Source organism: Lissotriton helveticus, chromosome 10 (genome assembly GCF_964261635.1).
Source record: "Lissotriton helveticus chromosome 10, aLisHel1.1, whole genome shotgun sequence".
Classification (NCBI taxonomy): Eukaryota; Metazoa; Chordata; class Amphibia; order Caudata; family Salamandridae; genus Lissotriton; species Lissotriton helveticus.
The window spans coordinates 450,748,282-450,767,661 of record NC_136071.1 but is presented as its reverse complement, the minus strand read 5'-3'; the positions used below and the strand labels follow the sequence as shown (position 1 = coordinate 450,767,661).

At 46.2% G+C, this 19,380-nt stretch overlaps 1 protein-coding gene across 1 annotated transcript in view; it reads right to left on the bottom strand.

The window, feature by feature from the left end:
• The window catches only part of TMEM114 (transmembrane protein 114), an 875,397-nt gene that overhangs the window by 149,950 nt on the left and 706,067 nt on the right, over positions 1-19,380 (bottom strand). The gene's annotated exons all lie outside the window — the stretch shown is intronic.

The window sequence follows — 19,380 nt, the reverse complement described above, 5'->3', positions numbered from 1 at the left end:
AGCTACCCACCTCCTACTCCTTGCTACATCTAATTCCAAAAATAACCTGTTGTGGCAGCAAGTACCTCAAGGTTCAAAACCTTCAGAGAGAGTTCCCATCCCATTGAAACCATCTCATATCCTTCTCTTCCTTCCTTCATTAAAGGCTTGGGGGCTCCCTCTCTGATGAGCTTAGGGTATTCTTGCTACTCAATTTTTTTACGGTAACACTTGGATTCATGTAGGGTGTGTGTGCTCTATACACACTGTACAATTTCATACCGAAGCTGAGAGACCAATGCAGACAAATTGCATAAAACTTGTGTAAAGGTGAAAATTATGTACCCAAATCACTTAATATTTAATTCTGTGTGTAGTATCTGTTCAACACAACTTAACCTATAACTATTTACAGTATGTCCTTGTTACAACCATTTGCATTAGCATCATACATACACTACACACCACCCTAAATGTGATAAAACATTTCTTAATAACCATTATGCCCACTGGCACCGGTATTTTGACCACACAACGTAAGAAAAGAAAACTTGAAATTATCATTGAAGTTACATAATTGCACAATCCGTACTGGCTAGTGATCACTAACTTTCCCTTTCAAAATCATGACCAAAGATAAAAACAAGGGGCTTTAGGTACATCAGGACAGTTGCAGGACAACCAACTAAAAATGATAAAAGTCGCATCTCTTGTCTAGGGTCGTACCCCAATGCTTGAAATGTTTGACAGATCCTACCTTCAGCAATGAGGTGAGCTGTCAAATCTTTCCATAGCTTCTTTGTATTCTAAAAGCATACTCTCAAAGTGGTAGTTTATTTTTGAAAAACTAAAAAACTAAAACCCCCACACTCATCCTGGAAGTTTACTCCCAATATGTGGTGGGGGTGGGGGGGTCGTTATTGTTTTTTTTTCCATGTCCCTTACCACCTCATGTTTCCTGGAGCTGATGGACAGGAAAGCCTTTACACCATCGACCCTAAATAGGATGGGCATTGTAAAATCCTTTCTCTGATGACCCCGACCTCATCGGGCCATAAGAAAAAGTATTCTTTTAACAGAGTCAACTCTTAGTAAGGTGAGCGCACCATTAGTTTAGTGGACCAAGCTCAAAATGAGGCCTGGGACTTCTAGGCACTAGGGATGCCCAGAGGCCAAAAGGTTCTCAAAGTGGAAGAGCACGGAAACAGACCAAAGACAGCAATAAACATACACAAATTGTAAAGTGATGGTTCAAGCAAATGCCATTAACCTTAAATCAAGCAAACATGAGTAAAACTACTAAAATGATCCAAACAGTCCATACAGAATGCAAATGCCCTGATTAAATGACTTGCAAGATATCCCAGCAATACAAAGGGCTATAAACATAGATACAACCATATCTAGATATCCATGAGGGAGTCTCCACATTTTGAAGCACACCTTTAGATGGTTGCTGATGCTCTTTATGGCACCCTAAAAAATGTGCTGGTCTTTTCCTTTTTAGAACTTCATCACGTGGGGGCCTAGTGCTTCGGAATGGATTTATAAAAGACTAGCTATCCCGGCTTCATCCTGGAGGAGAGGTCTGCGCATTTGTACTTGCTTATCCTATCAGAGTCTTAATGAAATAAGCCATTTTAAAGTAGTAGGCACCCCACGCAGATGTTCTAAAAAGGAGATTACCAATACATTTTCTTTTACTAATTTACACTTAAATGGGCTATAAAAATTGGAATATTTATTCTGGATGTTTATTTATAATCCGCTGATGCCACATTATTGATTGTTAGACCTGGCACCAGTGGCATGGGTCTCCCTTCCATTTTTGTTACTGTGCCTCATGTGTTTTGCTGGTGTTAGCTGCTCAGAGCACTGTGTCTCTGCAATCAGTGCCACAGTGCAAGTGCTCCCTGTATAAAAAGTATATGTTGAGTGGATTCCATGATTGGCTTATTTGGTTTACTGTCAGACCCCAGTAAAGTGCACCAGGAGTGCCAGGGCTTGTAGATCCAAATGCTGCTAGTGGGCTTGCAGCACTGGTTGTGCCACCCACAGAAGCAGCCTTGTAACATGTATCTAAGGTCTGCCATTGCAGAACCTGCGTGCAGTCTGGTACTGTCATGCTGACTGGGCAAGTGCACCCACCTGCCAGTCCCTAACCTTCCCTTAACTTCATATTAGTCACCCCTTGGGTAGGCCCAAGGGCAGGGTGCATTGTAAGCATAAGGTAGGACAAGCCCTGATGTGTGTGGCATGTCCTAATAGTGAATTACAGCCATTTTTGTTTTTCACTATTGTAAGGCTACCAGTTCTCATAGGCAAGAATGGGCTGTTAGAATTGTTACATCCTATGATCCTAACAGACTCAGGAAACATGGTAGAAATTCGAGTTTAGTATGCCTGAACTCAGAATAATAAAATACATCTTTTAGTAAAGTTTATTTTAATGTTCTGTGTTTGCAAATACCACTTTTAGAAAGTTGGTATTTGCTTTCCTAACCTTTTCAGCCCGCCTCTGCTAGGATGTGTACCTGCTGTCTGGTTTCTGTGTGTGACAAGGCTGGGGAATTCCAGGTGACAGGCTGGGCAGCCAGGTGGTGAATAGGAAGATTACACCAGGCTGGGTGGGAGGAGTGCCCTTTGACTCTGAATAGGGCTGTGCTCTGCCACAACAATGCTGGCTCCACCCCCTGTGGAGCGTCTGATGTCTCTGCCCTGCACCCTAAAAGAAGAAGGCAGCCTCATGTCAACAAAGTGCTCAAGAACTGGACTGAACTAGGCAAAGGCCCCCTGGCCTCAAAGAATAAAAGATTGGTAATATAAAGATAGAAGCCCTGCTCCTAAGAAATTAGATCCTGCTTGAACCAAGAAGAACCTCTGCCCGACGAGAAGGAACTGGAAAAGCTGCAAGGAGGAGTACTGTCCCTAACCTGGGGGATTGGCCTGCAGTGGTTGCCTTGCTGTGAAAGGAGAGGAATAGACTGTGAAAGACTTTTATTCAACTTGTGCATTCTGAAAGATCTCCAAGGGCTTGTTAGTGAGCTTGCCCCTGAACGAAGTCCCAGGACCAGTGGACTTCAATAACCTGGAGAAACGCTGCTGAGAGCGCCTCTTTCCCCGCAGCACTGAAGGAGGAGCGGTGTGCGCCTCGTGAAAACTCACTGCGCACCCTGTGAAGCTTGTGCCCAACTGTCCGGCCCGAGCACCACATCTATTTGACCCCCCTACGAGCCGTAGCTCACAAAGCAAAGTACGGACCTGTCCGGCCCGTGCACCGCGTCTATTTGGCCCCCCTATGAGCCATAGCTCACATCGCAAAGAACGGACTCCGCTTGGTGCCTCGCTTCCCCCTCCTTTGCATCATTCTGCTGAATGCGCACCTGCCTCTGTTGTGACCGGCAGCGGCGTGTAGAGCGGCTGGGTACGTTTCGTCCGTCCGGAGCATACTGCCACCGCGCACCGCACGGAGGAATCTGCACCCGGGCGCCCGCTCTCCAGGTACAGCGCATACGCCTCAACGAAGTGCCCCCACCTTGAACAAAGCATCATGCCCTTAAGTACCGCAACCTTGAACCCCTACGAGCTGGAGCTCGCAACACAAAAGGAGGACACCACCACGTGTGGCGCTTGGCTCTTCACCGCATCATCCGTGACGGACCCCCCATTCAAGGTACTGTGTACGACTCGCACCTAGTGTGCAGAGCATCGGACACGAAGCGTCCGCTGCGCGCATGAGACTCTGCTGATTTTTTTGTCATCACCGTACGAGTCGAATTGAAGAAATACAACCCGCACAGCCTGTTTAAGATACGCATTTTAAAGAACTGCTAATTACCAATAGTATTGTGGATATTTTTGACTTTATTGGATCTTGTGCTAAGACTTAAATAAAGAATACTTATTTTTGATACAAACCTAGGGGCCGATTAGGATGGCGGACGGACTTTGTCCTTCCGCCATCCTGTCATAGCAAGGGACCATCTGCCATAATGGCTGAGGTCCCGTGCGTCGAATTAGGATGCACCCGCCACAGTGGTGGGTGCATCCCGCATTTTTAACATTGCGGCGGGGGGTGCTGAAAGCACCACCCGCCGCAATGCTAAAAATGCATGTTGTGCATTTCAAAGCACAACATGACAGGCAACGCGCGGTGTCTGCCATGTTGTACTTTGAAGCACATGGGGGTACCATAGGTACCCCCCATGTGCACCCCCCACCCCTCCTTCACCCTGGGGGCCCGCAATGGGCCCCCAAAGCAAAGACCGTATGCCTTTCCGTGGCGGCAAGGCATTCCCCAAAGCCCATCCTAATATGGCTGGCGGTGTCTGATAGACACCACCAGCCATATTAGACCTTTTCCGCCACGGTCGCAAGGCGACCGCGGCGGAAAAGCGGCGGACGGTCTTCCCGTCCGCCGCGGACCCCCCAGCCATCCTAATGTGGCGGGGGTAATTTGAGTGAGGATGGCGGACGGATTGCCCCCGCCGGGCTGGCGGTGGCTACCACCAGCCCGGCGGGGGCAATCCGTCCGCCATCCTAATCGGCCCCTATGTGTGTTATACCTTTTGTGGTGTCATTGAGTTACTGTATGTGTTCACAAATGCTTAACCTATAAAACGCTTCTGAGATAAGCCTGGTCTGCTTGCGCCACACTACCTAGAGGGTGAGCAGGGGGTATTTTAGAGGGTGACCCCCTTATCCTGACAAGAGGAGAAGGTCCCTGCTTGTCACAAGTATTTACCTGTGCCAACCAGAGACCCCCAAATCTAACACTGATGGTATAGTTGAAAGATTTTACATTACTGGAAAACATGTGTAGACTCTGGCATTATTGAAGAGACAGTCATCCATGTTCAATGCGAAACTATCCATACAAGTTTTCTAATATTGTGTATTTAAATTGCTCTTCTTTTGTAAAAATTTATATGCACAATTGACTATTGATCACAAATTTAACTTGGTATAGCAATTTATTTTTGTTTATTGTGCACTTACTTCACACTAAAAGCAGTAGCCAAAGGTATATTTGTTAATGTAACTTTTTGGTCCATTAGGCTTACTGGTCTACTGAGTTTGAGTCTAAACAGGGCCACTGGAAATAGTTTTTTTCTTTTATTTTTGTTAAAACCCACTTGAAGAAAACAAGGTGGGGGCACGTTGGCAACTGGCAGGATTCAGGCTACAGGCAGATCATGCCTATTGCTCACTCTCTTGACTCTGCCAGAGAGCACAGCCAATAAAAGGAGAGTCAGACTATTTTTTCTTTTTTACTGGGGCTTTTGTAAGAACTGCAGGATTTTTATAAAAATGGCAATATTGCAATTTACTTACAATCCAACAATAGGCATATATACATATATATTTCTCAGGATACCCAGTGGCGGTCACCGCTCAGTAGTTATAGTTAGGACCAAGTTTCCATAGGAAAAAACACTTTTTGGTTTGCTAATATTTTCAGCACCATTTTATAAATCTTCAGGACATTTTCTCAAAACAAAATTCAACCACCTCAGCTCTTTTCTGGAAAGATTTGGGGTTATCTGTTAAGCAGGGCTGAGAAAAAGGAAGGGTCTCAAAAGAGTTATCCGGTCGTTTTAGGACTGGTGTGGAAGAATCCAGAGGAACTCCCCTGGAGCCAAAAGCCTAATTAGTTTTTTATCAGCACCACAGATCCCACCTGTTTGAAATCTCAGCACCTCCATTTAGCCAGGGTGAGTGGCATTGGCACATCTTTTTTTGAAGGATTGGATGTGCAGTGTCCCCAGTGCTGTTTTTAGGCCCTGGGGACCCCATCCCCAGGGGCTTCTTTTTAATGAATTGGAAGGGGGCATGCGACCGGTCTCTCTGAGCCTTTACTTAGGGGAGAGGATACGTGGGCACCCTCCCGGTGCATCTTTAAAGCTCTGGTGGAAACCATACCCAGGGGCTAGTGGTTTTTTTGTAGGGGAGGATGGTCTCTGGCACCCCTCCCCAGCTGTAGAATGGCCCTGGTGACTTCATGCCCCGGAGCCCAATACTTGTGCAGTGTCCAAGGGACCTCACCTATCGGGACTTGATGTACCCTGGCTAGGCAGGAAATATAATCTTTATTCCCTGCCCAAATTCTCCTGTCCAGGGAACAATGCTTTGCTCAAGCCCAGGCAGGAGCAGAGATAAAAGCAGGCTCCCGCAGCACCACAATGGGTGCCACAACCCCCAACTTTGTCATATGTTTTAGGTACTCCCATTGGGCACTGGGGCACCTACTAAAAAAATTGCTGGCTTATGCCAGCACCAACATGTGTGTTTTCTAGGGAGCTTGCTGGCAAGCAGGTTCCTTAAGGTTCCTCTTCCAATCCTCAATTTTAGCATACATTTTGGGTGGGCCAAAAGGCAGCCACTTTAAACAACATTTCCCAGGCCCCACCTACAACCCGAATGGGTGTTGTCTGGAGAGCCGACAGGTGCCGCGGACGATGGGGAACCCCACCGACCCTAACAACTTGTAATGTTGTGGCTGCCTCTGAGGGGCACCCAAAAATATTAAAAAAAATATAAAACGAATAATAAATGAGCGACAGGGGCTGCACATTTATTATTCACTGTTTCATTCAAAGAGTACCCCATAATACCCTGCAAGGGCTTTTTTATAATATTTTTCTATCTCTGTGGTGCCCCTAGTAGATGCAGGGACACCACCAAACATTTTCTAGTGCCTTAGACTACTGATGGAAGCGCAGCAGCCCCCCAGCAACATAAAATAAAACAATAAGTCTCCTGGGTCATTGAATCCATGACCTCAGGAGAGCTTAAAATATCTTTTAAAGCACTCCAAAGAGGAGCTCTCAGTTGGCGTGAAAGGACGTCTTGTGGTGGTTCTATGGCTACTGTTTGTGGCCTAAAAATTGTTTTAAAAAGATGCAATCATGCTTTATTGAAATGATACCCACTATTATTAAACATTGCAATGTGTCAACTTACAAAATATACATTTGATAATAGTTATTGGTTACTTTTTGACAAAGGCAATAGGTCTGTTTTGCATGTGTTGGTGTTGGTATTGATAAAGTCAATATGCCCTCTGATCCATTGATAAAACCAATAGATCTGCCTTACTTAAAATTAGACCCTTTATATTGTTACACAACATCGTCAGTTGTGTCCAGCAGGGGGCATATGGGAGGGTTTGTGCACAGGGCCAGGCCACAGACCACACCCTGCACTCAACCCCATGCTGTGCAAATAATAACACCATAAAAGATCACTGACAAAAAAAAGCAAAAGTTAAAGTGTCACTATAGTCAGAAATTCTAATAAGTTACTTTTCATTAAAAAAAACTCAGAAGTTCACTTAAAAACCCAAGGTGAAAAGGACAACATAGTTAGGTGGAAATGTCAGTTAAAACATACCATTTTAACTAAACCAAACCACTGAAAATCACCAGTTATAGTTAACTCAAGTACCTATAACTCATGCTGTAAAGTGAGTATCTCGTGCCTTCGCAATGCACTGCTAATTATCCCCCATAATTCATCAGTCATGAATCTGTAGGCAAATAAGTGGGTATAAAAGTATCTCTATAGGTGAGTGTGCAGTTATCTGGCTGGCTTTAAAAGTGAGTAACTGGTTGTATGAGTGGTTGTATGGTTAAGAGAATGGTTGTGTGAGTGGTTGTATGAGTGGGTTTGTGAGTAGCTCTTTTGAGGAGTAAATAGGCATTTGAATTCTGGTATAGGTCTGTGTGGGTACGTCAGTTGTTGTATGGGTGTGTGAGAGAGCACACAAGAGGTTATATGGGGTATGAGTAGTTCTGTGGATCATGTCATCCGTGATGTCATTTGAGATGTCATGAGTGATGTCACTGCCCATAGCATGAGTTATGTAATATATGAGGTCATAAGCAGTGTATTTATTACAGGTGCATAAGTTTCGTTAGCTCAGGTACCTATAACTGCTGAATTTCACTATTTGTGGATGAGGCAAATCTGGCCCAAACTATAACGTCCCTGTAACCTTTGTTTTTTTGGGTTAATTTATAAGGTCTTTTAAATGCTAATTCCTAACTAAAACTTACCTGCAGCCTTTGTTTTTTTCAGTAAATTTCTATGTTTTTCTAACTAGTAATCGTGTTTGCAGAGTGGTAGAGAAAAGGGGCTGAGCCTCTGACCAGCTCTCAGGAATTCCGCTGTGTACGATTTCCATGAAGTACCAGGAGGGCTTCTTGGCCCATAATGACCCTTAGCAGCCAAGAGGACTTCATCCACCAATCAGGAGCTAGCCAGGAGGCACATATGCAGAGTAGTGGAGAAAGGGGATTGGGCCTCAGCAATTTGTTGGTTTTTGGTTTCATATATTTGCAATTTGTTAGGAAGGGGGCTGAGTGGCCCCCTTCCCTAAACCATTTTGAGCCCTGGGCACCCCATCCAGCAGAGCCTGACTCTTTAAAAAAAAGAAAATCTGAAAAATGAGAGGGGGCCGCGTGGCCCCCCTACAGGGATGATTTCGCCCTTGGCCCCCCATCCCCCAGGCCCCCCTTTCATTCTTATCATTTGATTAAAGGAAGGGTGTGCATGGGCCCCTTCCTTGGGCTATTTTCACCACTAGGGACCTTATCCCCACAACGCTGCTCTTTTTTAATATATATATTTTTTAAAGGAAGGGTGCCACATGACCCCCCTCCTGAGGCCAATTCTGTCCCAGTGGACCCCATCCCCTGGGGTCAAGCCTTTATATCTTTATTTTTTAAAGGGGTGGGGGGGCCACACGGTCCCCTCCTTTAGCTGATTTCATCCCCAGATACCCCATCCCCAGGGACATAGGCCATTTTCAGCCCTTGAGGCCCCATCCCTGGGGCACAGGCATCTCATTGGGGACCATGGGGGAACCTAAAGGCACCCATGGACCAGCTTCACTCCAGCCTACTGAGGGAGATGGCATTTCTTGTTTATACCCAGGGAGCTACTAACATGCAGTTCCCCTGATGTAAAAATAAAAGTGTGCACTGCTTTGAGCAAGCGAGAGCATAATGCTCTCACTTGGTCAAAGCAGAGGACACTGTTTGCAATGGTATAGCGGGAGCAGTGCTTCTAGAGAAAGCAAACTGCAATGTCCCTGGGGTGGGCACCTCGGGCCGGTGCTGGAACCAGCCCTGGGACATGGCTGTCCCCACATCCATGTATGGCTCAGGAGGGGGCCCTCTCCCATCTTATATATAGATAGCTCCTGGGAGGTGGTGGTCCCCTTGGGTCCGCAACGGACCCCCTTCGTTAATGTATTGTGCCCCAGGGAAATTATGGTCCTGGGGATGTTTGGTGGGGCCAGAACCCCACACACATCATTATTTATTTATTTTAGCCCTGGAGAGGTGGTGGTCCCGGGACGGGGGGCCCACAAGGCTTCACATACTGTTGAAGTTAGCCCCAGGGACATGGTGGACCCAGGGGCAGGGGTGGTCTGTGAGGCCCCCACATAAGACGCAATAGCCCTGGGGAGGTGGTGGTCCCTGGGACGGCGGGCGGGCCCAGTGAGCCTGCCTGCCCACAACAATAATAATAATAGCCTGGGAGTTGGCAGTAACCTGGGCTTTAATAAGCCCTAGTAAGGGCCCCCATATGCCCCATCCTATATAGATTATATTTCCCCAGGACCTGGTTCAGCAAGAACGGGAGCATGTGCCTACTTTTAAAAAAATATTTTTGTCGTTAATTTGCCGTAATTTAAAAATAAATATATTTTTTGCATTGACGGGTCCTGGGGGGACCCCAAGACCATGGCTTGGGGGTCATGGTATTCCTACCCTGCCCCCTTTGCTTTATTTTCACTTTTTTGGGGGAAGACTTGGTGAGTGAAGTTGAATTCCAAGAATGCTAACACTTCCTGGTTGAAGTGTCGGCAGCCAATCAGATTAGTGCATTTCCTTGCACAAGCTCATCTTTGGTCTCAAAGACTTCGTGACCAGACATATCACTATAACTGTAAACTTAAATTTCTCAACAACTACTGAACGGATTTACACCAAATAGGCAAAAGGCACTTCCTTAAATCAACATCTACCTCCATGCTAAATCTGGTGTGATTCCATTCAGCGATTTGGGCTGTAGCTGTTGTTGGGAATTAACATTACAAATGCACCCTCATTTCGCGCCCCAAATTATTAGTACACACTTCCTAGTCCTCAAACGTTCCGTGACAACCAGTACCTAACATGACACTTTTTGGGGGAAATTTCATCAAAATTGGTCCAACAACGCCAGAGTTATAGGCAAGTAAAAAAATGCTTTTTCTATGGAAACTAGGTCACAACTATAACTACCTACTGGCAACTGGCAAAAACCTGTATTGAGAATTCATCAACAATAAACAGTAGCCATTCTTGCATTGTTTCTTTTTATCTTTCTTTATTCTTTCAAAGAGTCAGTTATTACAGCAATACTGCCAGCACGTGCTTCGAACACATTTGCGCTTCTTCAGGGCTATTAAACATAGAACTCATTGATCAATAATCCAAAAACACACACACGACTTAAGATAAGCACCATACAAAGTTATTATAACCTATAAACTGCAAACATATTAAACATAAACCCAAGAACAAAACCATTATTCATATACTGCGTATATGCCATTCTGTGATCTCCAATATGTATAATCTTTTGTATAGCTAAGTATAAATTTCATACTAAAAAGAATTGTTGGAAAAAATGCTTTCACAAATAACAAAACCAAATTCAAATTGCACCATGTTACATACACTTCCTATTCATATAGCCACTGTGTTCATTGTATGAACTTAAAACCCAGGGTCTTCCATTAAACGCTTTGCACTTACTTATAGGAAGGTCCACTGTGGGCAGAACTGTTATTTAAATGTAACTGCAACGTGTTTCTGTGGACTTCATTTTGGCTTGTGAACAAGGGCCTAGTAGCCGAGACGCATCAGGCTGCTTTGTGTTTAATATGTGTACATGATTACTACTCCTAAAGCAGGATACAGCTTTCAGGTTGTTAAGGATTATCCTGTTACCCCTGTCAGAGAAATGTACTCCATCATTTCTATATATCTGCTCCATGTTTAAGAGCAAGTTGTTGTAGATGGAGCCCATAGTGTGGTCTCCAAGGTATACAGAAACAGTTTTATGAACACATTTCATTGCTTTATCTATTTGTGGACAGAATTTGCCTGACCATTTCCATTTCTGCCTTTCACAAATGCTAGAGTACTGCAAGGCAGTGCCGGTAAAAGTGGCATTAATTGGCGAAAGGTCTCCTTCATTGCGATTTCCAATCCAACCCCAGTAAGAGTGAATAGGTCATTGCCACCACAGTGCACAATTAAGAGGTTTGGATGTTGACAATGGACAATGCTCTCAGCCATAGGCAGTAATTGCAGGCACTTTAACCCTCTCTGGCCAATCCAAGTAATGTTCACATTAGACAAACCCAAGTCCCTGTCAATGGCACTCTTCTATCAAACTCTCCCACCCAAAAGATTTAGCTGTGACCCACAAGCAACACTCTAACCATATTGTAGGAAGGAGCAATAGCACACCGGAGAATACTGCAACCGACTATGACAGTTGTAGATTGAAAGGCAGTTAAAATGCAGGAGTGGACCTGGTTTAAAAAAAACATGTTTTTGATTGGATGGTGTAAATCATTTGTTAGCTTGAAATAGTGATTTAATAGGAAAAGAAGTGGATCTGTGATTGGCTCTGCTTATATTTAGGACCTGTTACACTATTCTGTCTATGCTTACATTGTCCAATGGTAAACCACACCTGCTACAGTTGAACTTTAAGGTGGTATGCTCCTCTTAGAAAGTACTTTGAACTTTTGTCTTACTAGTACAGTAGAGTGTTTCAAACCAGGTTGCTATGACAAAGAGGATAAGCAGTGTGGGGGTAGGATTTGAAATACACTCAACTTTGAATCTGTAAAGTATAGTAGCATAGAGATTGCACATATTGAGAAATGCGAATTTTCGAATTCAGATGGAATTCAGATGTGTGACAGGATCTGAAATGGATTAATATATATATATATATATATATATTCACTGAAAAAACCATAGGTTAGAGACCATATATAGTTAGGAATTAGCATTTAAAAAACCTTGAAAATTCACTGAAAAAACCATAGGTTATAGACCATATATAGTTAGGGCTTAGCATTTAAAAAACCTTATTTTACTCACACAAAACCATTGAAATTCCATATATAGTTAGTTGCACTAACTATATATCGCGCACCCGCAATCCACTGCTGATGATGTCACATATTACATCATTCATGACATGGTCAGTGACATCACTGATGACATCACTGATGACATCTCAAATGACATCACTGATGACATCACTGATGACATCTCAAATGACATCACTGATGACATCATGACACACCAATACCAGTTACTACATACGCACTCACTGATTCCTACGTCTACACACACATTCACTCATTCACCCATACAATCACTCATACATACAGTCACTCATTATTACAACACTATCATATGCACTCATACACCTATGCAGACACTCACACACTGCCACTCATCCATGGAGTTACTCACACACCTAGTCAGTCCTGTAAAGAATCAATCACACTTCCATTTCCTCATCTATACAGTTAAACACAGAACACCATACTTCAGTGACATCACTGATGACATCACTGATGACATCTCAAATGACAAAAAATACAGTTGATGGACAGAATGTAGAACAATGTCATACATTCACCCCAGTACAAGGATCTGGGCCTAAATCCATCGTTTTTTTGCACTCCACACCACCCTGGGTTAGACACTGGCTATATGCAAATCAGCTCTGACCCTGTGCCTCATGGGAACAGTCCAGTCCGAACTACCAAGCCATGTCTTTCCCAGACCGGAATCAAGCATCCAAGACCCGGTTTCTGGCTATCAGCCTTCATCAGCCTGGATAGCTTGACTCCAGTGGTGTGGAAAGCCTGGGACTCACGTCTGAGCATACCCAGCACACTCGGGGTGAAAATTGCAAAAAACACAGTTGATGGACAGAATGTAGAACAATGTCATACATTCACCCCAGTACAAGGATCTGGGCCTAAATCCATCGTTTTTTTGCACTCCACACCACCCTGGGTTAGACACTGGCTATATGCAAATCAGCTCTGACCCTGTGCCTCATGGGAACAGTCCAGTCCGAACTACCAAGCCATGTCTTTCCCAGACCGGAATCAAGCATCCAAGGACCGGTTTCTGGCTATCAGCCTTCATCAGCCTGGATAGCTTGACTCCAGTGGTGTGGAAAGCCTGGGACTCACGTCTGAGCATACCCAGCCCACTCGGGGTGAAAATTGCAAAAAATACAGTTGATGGACAGAATGTAGAACAATGTCATACATTCACCCCAGTACAAGGATCTGGGCCTAAATCCATCTTTTTTTGCACTCCACACCACCCTGGGTTAGACACTGGCTATATGCAAATCAGCTCTGACCCTGTGCCTCATGGGAACAGTCCAGTCCGAACTACCAAGCCATGTCTTTCCCAGACCGGAATCAAGCATCCAAGGACCGGTTTCTGGCTATCAGCCTTCATCAGCCTGGATAGCTTGACTCCAGTGGTGTGGAAAGCCTGGGACTCACGTCTGAGCATACCCAGCACACTCGGGTTGAAAATTGCAAAAAACACAGTTGATGGACAGAATGTAGAACAATGTCATACATTCACCCCAGTACAAGGATCTGGGCCTAAATTCATCGTTTTTTTGCACTCCACACCACCCTGGGTTAGACACTGGCTATATGCAAATCAGCTCTGACCCTGTGCCTCATGGGAACAGTCCAGTCCGAACTACCAAGCCATGTCTTTCCCAGACCGGAATCAAGCATCCAAGGACCGGTTTCTGGCTATCAGCCTTCATCAGCCTGGATAGCTTGACTCCAGTGGTGTGGAAAGCCTGGGACTCACGTCTGAGCATACCCAGCCCACTCGGGGTGAAAATTGCAAAAAATACAGTTGATTGACAGAATGTAGAACAATGTCATACATTCACCCCAGTACAAGGATCTGGGCCTAAATCCATCGTTTTTTTGCACTCCACACCACCCTGGGTTAGACACTGGCTATATGCAAATCAGCTCTGACCCTGTGCCTCATGGGAACAGTCCAGTCCGAACTACCAAGCCATGTCTTTCCCAGACCGGAATCAAGCATCCAAGGACCGGTTTCTGGCTATCAGCCTTCATCAGCCTGGATAGCTTGACTCCAGTGGTGTGGAAAGCCTGGGACTCACGTCTGAGCATACCCAGCACACTCGGGGTGAAAATTGCAAAAAACACAGTTGATGGACAGAATGTAGAACAATGTCATACATTCACCCCAGTACAAGGATCTGGGCCTAAATCCATCGTTTTTTTGCACTCCACACCACCCTGGGTTAGACACTGGCTATATGCAAATCAGCTCTGACCCTGTGCCTCATGGGAACAGTCCAGTCCGAACTACCAAGCCATGTCTTTCCCAGACCGGAATCAAGCATCCAAGGACCGGTTTCTGGCTATCAGCCTTCATCAGCCTGGATAGCTTGACTCCAGTGGTGTGGAAAGCCTGGGACTCACGTCTGAGCATACCCAGCCCACTCGGGGTGAAAATTGCAAAAAATACAGTTGATGGACAGAATGTAGAACAATGTCATACATTCACCCCAGTACAAGGATCTGGGCCTAAATCCATCGTTTTTTTGCACTCCACACCACCCTGGGTTAGACACTGGCTATATGCAAATCAGCTCTGACCCTGTGCCTCATGGGAACAGTCCAGTCCGAACCACCAAGCCATGTCTTTCCCAGACCGGAATCAAGCATCCAAGGACCGGTTTCTGGCTATCAGCCTTCATCAGCCTGGATAGCTTGACTCCAGTGGTGTGGAAAGCCTGGGACTCACGTCTGAGCATACCCAGCACACTCGGGGTGAAAATTGCAAAAAACACAGTTGATGGACAGAATGTAGAACAATGTCATACATTCACCCCAGTACAAGGATCTGGGCCTAAATCCATCGTTTTTTTGCACTCCACACCACCCTGGGTTAGACACTGGCTATATGCAAATCAGCTCTGACCCTGTGCCTCTCGGGAACAGTCCAGTCCGAACTACCAAGCCATGTCTTTCCCAGACCGGAATCAAGCATCCAAGGACCGGTTTCTGGCTATCAGCCTTCATCAGCCTGGATAGCTTGACTCCAGTGGTGTGGAAAGCCTGGGACTCACGTCTGAGCATACCCAGCCCACTCGGGGTGAAAATTGCAAAAAATACAGTCGATGGACAGAATGTAGAACAATGTCATACATTCACCCCAGTACAAGGATCTGGGCCTAAATCCATCGTTTTTTTGCACTCCACACCACCCTGGGTTAGACACTGGCTATATGCAAATCAGCTCTGACCCTGTGCCTCATGGGAACAGTCCAGTCCGAACTACCAAGCCATGTCTTTCCCAGACCGGAATCAAGCATCCAAGGACCGGTTTCTGGCTATCAGCCTTCATCAGCCTGGATAGCTTGACTCCAGTGGTGTGGAAAGCCTGGGACTCACGTCTGAGCATACCCAGTACACTCGGGGTGAAAATTGCAAAAAACACAGTTGATGGACAGAATGTAGAACAATGTCATACATTCACCCCAGTACAAGGATCTGGGCCTAAATCCATCGTTTTTTTGCACTCCACACCACCCTGGGTTAGACACTGGCTATATGCAAATCAGCTCTGACCCTGTGCCTCATGGGAACAGTCCAGTCCGAACTACCAAGCCATGTCTTTCCCAGACCGGAATCAAGCATCCAAGGACCGGTTTCTGGCTATCAGCCTTCATCAGCCTGGATAGCTTGACTCCAGTGGTGTGGAAAGCCTGGGACTCACGTCTGAGCATACCCAGCCCACTCGGGGTGAAAATTGCAAAAAATACAGTTGATGGACAGAATGTAGAACAATGTCATACATTCACCCCAGTACAAGGATCTGGGCCTAAATCCATCGTTTTTTTGCACTCCACACCACCCTGGGTTAGACACTGGCTATATGCAAATCAGCTCTGACCCTGTGCCTCATGGGAACAGTCCAGTCCGAACTACCAAGCCATGTCTTTCCCAGACCGGAATCAAGCATCCAAGGACCGGTTTCTGGCTATCAGCCTTCATCAGCCTGGATAGCTTGACTCCAGTGGTGTGGAAAGCCTGGGACTCACGTCTGAGCATACCCAGCACACTCGGGGTGAAAATTGCAAAAAACACAGTTGATGGACAGAATGTAGAACAATGTCATACATTCACCCCAGTACAAGGATCTGGGCCTAAATCCATCGTTTTTGTGCACTCCACACCACCCTGGGTTAGACACTGGCTATATGCAAATCAGCTCTGACCCTGTGCCTCATGGGAACAGTCCAGTCCGAACTACCAAGCCATGTCTTTCCCAGACCGGAATCAAGCATCCAAGGACCGGTTTCTGGCTATCAGCCTTCATCAGCCTGGATAGCTTGACTCCAGTGGTGTGGAAAGCCTGGGACTCACGTCTGAGCATACCCAGCCCACTCGGGGTGAAAATTGCAAAAAATACAGTTGATTGACAGAATGTAGAACAATGTCATACATTCACCCCAGTACAAGAATCTGGGCCTAAATCCATCATTTTTTTGCACTCCACACCACCCTGGGTTAGACACTGGCTATATGCAAATCAGCTCTGACCCTGTGCCTCATGGGAACAGTCCAGTCCGAACTACCAAGCCATGTCTTTCCCAGACCGGAATCAAGCATCCAAGGACCGGTTTCTGGCTATCAGCCTTCATCAGCCTGGATAGCTTGACTCCAGTGGTGTGGAAAGCCTGGGACTCACGTCTGAGCATACCCAGCACACTCGGGGTGAAAATTGCAAAAAACACAGTTGATGGACAGAATGTAGAACAATGTCATACATTCACCCCAGTACAAGGATCTGGGCCTAAATCCATCGTTTTTTTGCACTCCACACCACCCTGGGTTAGACACTGGCTATATGCAAATCAGCTCTGACCCTGTGCCTCATGGGAACAGTCCAGTCCGAACTACCAAGCCATGTCTTTCCCAGACCGGAATCAAGCATCCAAGGACCGGTTTCTGGCTATCAGCCTTCATCAGCCTGGATAGCTTGACTCCAGTGGTGTGGAAAGCCTGGGACTCACGTCTGAGCATACCCAGCCCACTCGGGGTGAAAATTGCAAAAAATACAGTTGATGGACAGAATGTAGAACAATGTCATACATTCACCCCAGTACAAGGATCTGGGCCTAAATCCATCGTTTTTTTGCACTCCACACCACCCTGGGTTAGACACTGGCTATATGCAAATCAGCTCTGACCCTGTGCCTCATGGGAACAGTCCAGTCCGAACTACCAAGCCATGTCTTTCCCAGACCGGAATCAAGCATCCAAGGACCGGTTTCTGGCTATCAGCCTTCATCAGCCTGGATAGCTTGACTCCAGTGGTGTGGAAAGCCTGGGACTCACGTCTGAGCATACCCAGCACACTCGGGGTGAAAATTGCAAAAAACACAGTTGATGGACAGAATGTAGAACAATGTCATACATTCACCCCAGTACAAGGATCTGGGCCTAAATCCATCGTTTTTTTTGCACTCCACACCACCCTGGGTTAGACACTGGCTATATGCAAATCAGCTCTGACCCTGTGCCTCATGGGAACAGTCCAGTCCGAACTACCAAGCCATGTCTTTCCCAGACCGGAATCAAGCATCCAAGGACCGGTTTCTGGCTATCAGCCTTCATCAGCCTGGATATAGTCAAAATGTCTCTACCAACCATCGACTATGATGATGTTCATATGCTGTATTTATTAGAGTAACACTCATCTGTCCACATGAAATTAATTTGCCACAATCTAAACATGTCATTTTAATCTTTCCAAAGTTCTTCTAAATATTTGGGACCGTTTCCCTTGCCTCTGATGCTGTCAGTGCCACTTCTTTGATGAATGTACTGGCAGGTCGGGGGTTCTCCTCCAAATCTCTCTTTTATGCAGCACTATAATTAATCGGTGCCACCTCTCCATATGACGATGCATGGTATAGTTACCATAACTATATTTTTTTTCGGTTCCTCTGGAGAGTACATCGTGGCAGATGAAGCGTGTAACGTACCGGGCATTTACCTTTTTTTGCATGTAGAGGAAAGGAAAAAAAATTCGAGCGTCCGAGTTCTAAGGTGTCCCAGGGCCATTTTAGTGGACCAGGCCCAAATCCAAAGAACAGGCCGCCATTTTGAGAGTCCTCTTGCAGCCGCCTGTCGCTGTAGCATCAAGAGCGGCCGAAACTCAGCTTAATGGCAACTGAAACGGTAAAGGGGCGCCCCACTACAGCAGACGAGCCTCCACCTAGGAAGGCCCGTTCACGCCGCCTCCCCCCCTCCCCCCTTCGGGCACCCCACGCCGTTATTCGGAGCAGGATTGTAGGATGGCCACACCAGTACGGCAACTTGCTAGACACCACCTCGGTGCCTACCGAATCTCAGCGCCTTGTGGTGTCTTCTATTCAGAAAACATTGTTGTGCTGCCTTCGACCTATTTGCCGCAAGTGCGCACGCAACTCAGCTGCATAGCTTGCTAGACACCACCTCGGTGCTAACCGAATCTCAGCGCCTTGTGGTGTCTTCTATTCCGAAAATATTGTTGCGCTGCCTTTGGCCCCATTCGCACATCGGTCCGCTACTGACGCCATCTCACAGGCCAACAGGGCGCCCCACGCCGACTTTCAGCATTGTAGGATGGCCACACCAGTGCGGCAACTTACTAGACACCACCTCGGTGCCATCCGGATCTTGGCATCTCAGCGCCTTGTGGTGTCTTCTATTCAGAAAATATTGTTGCGCTGCCTTTGGCCCCATTCGCACATCGGTCCGCTACTGACGCCGCCTCACGTGCCAACGGATTTTCTACGCTTTTTATACCCTATGCCGCATAACAGGTCATGTGACTTGTTTATAAAACTTTTCATTGGTTCATTTTACTTTTGGTTTCCTAATGATGGAAGGCTTGATCATATGACCTAAAAATAACACTTTTCATTGGATGAAAACTATTTTTTTTCCCCAAACGATGAAAGCCCCACCTTGTTTCTGGATGTTTCAGACTGAAGCTGGCGTCAGCATGAAAGCACCACCATCTCGTGGCTCCGTCGTGGTCATTCCGCGAGCAACCATGGCAGCCGCTCCCCACCGGAAGCCTACAGGAGTCGGGGGCCCCCAAGACTTTTGTAGAATCCTCAAGGCGGAGGGGACGCTTTCGAGAATGGGGTCCAAGACCTAGCAGACAAGCGTCCGATTTCCAAGGTGTCCCAGGGCCATTTCAGTGGACCAGGCCCAAAAAGGAAAGAGCCTGC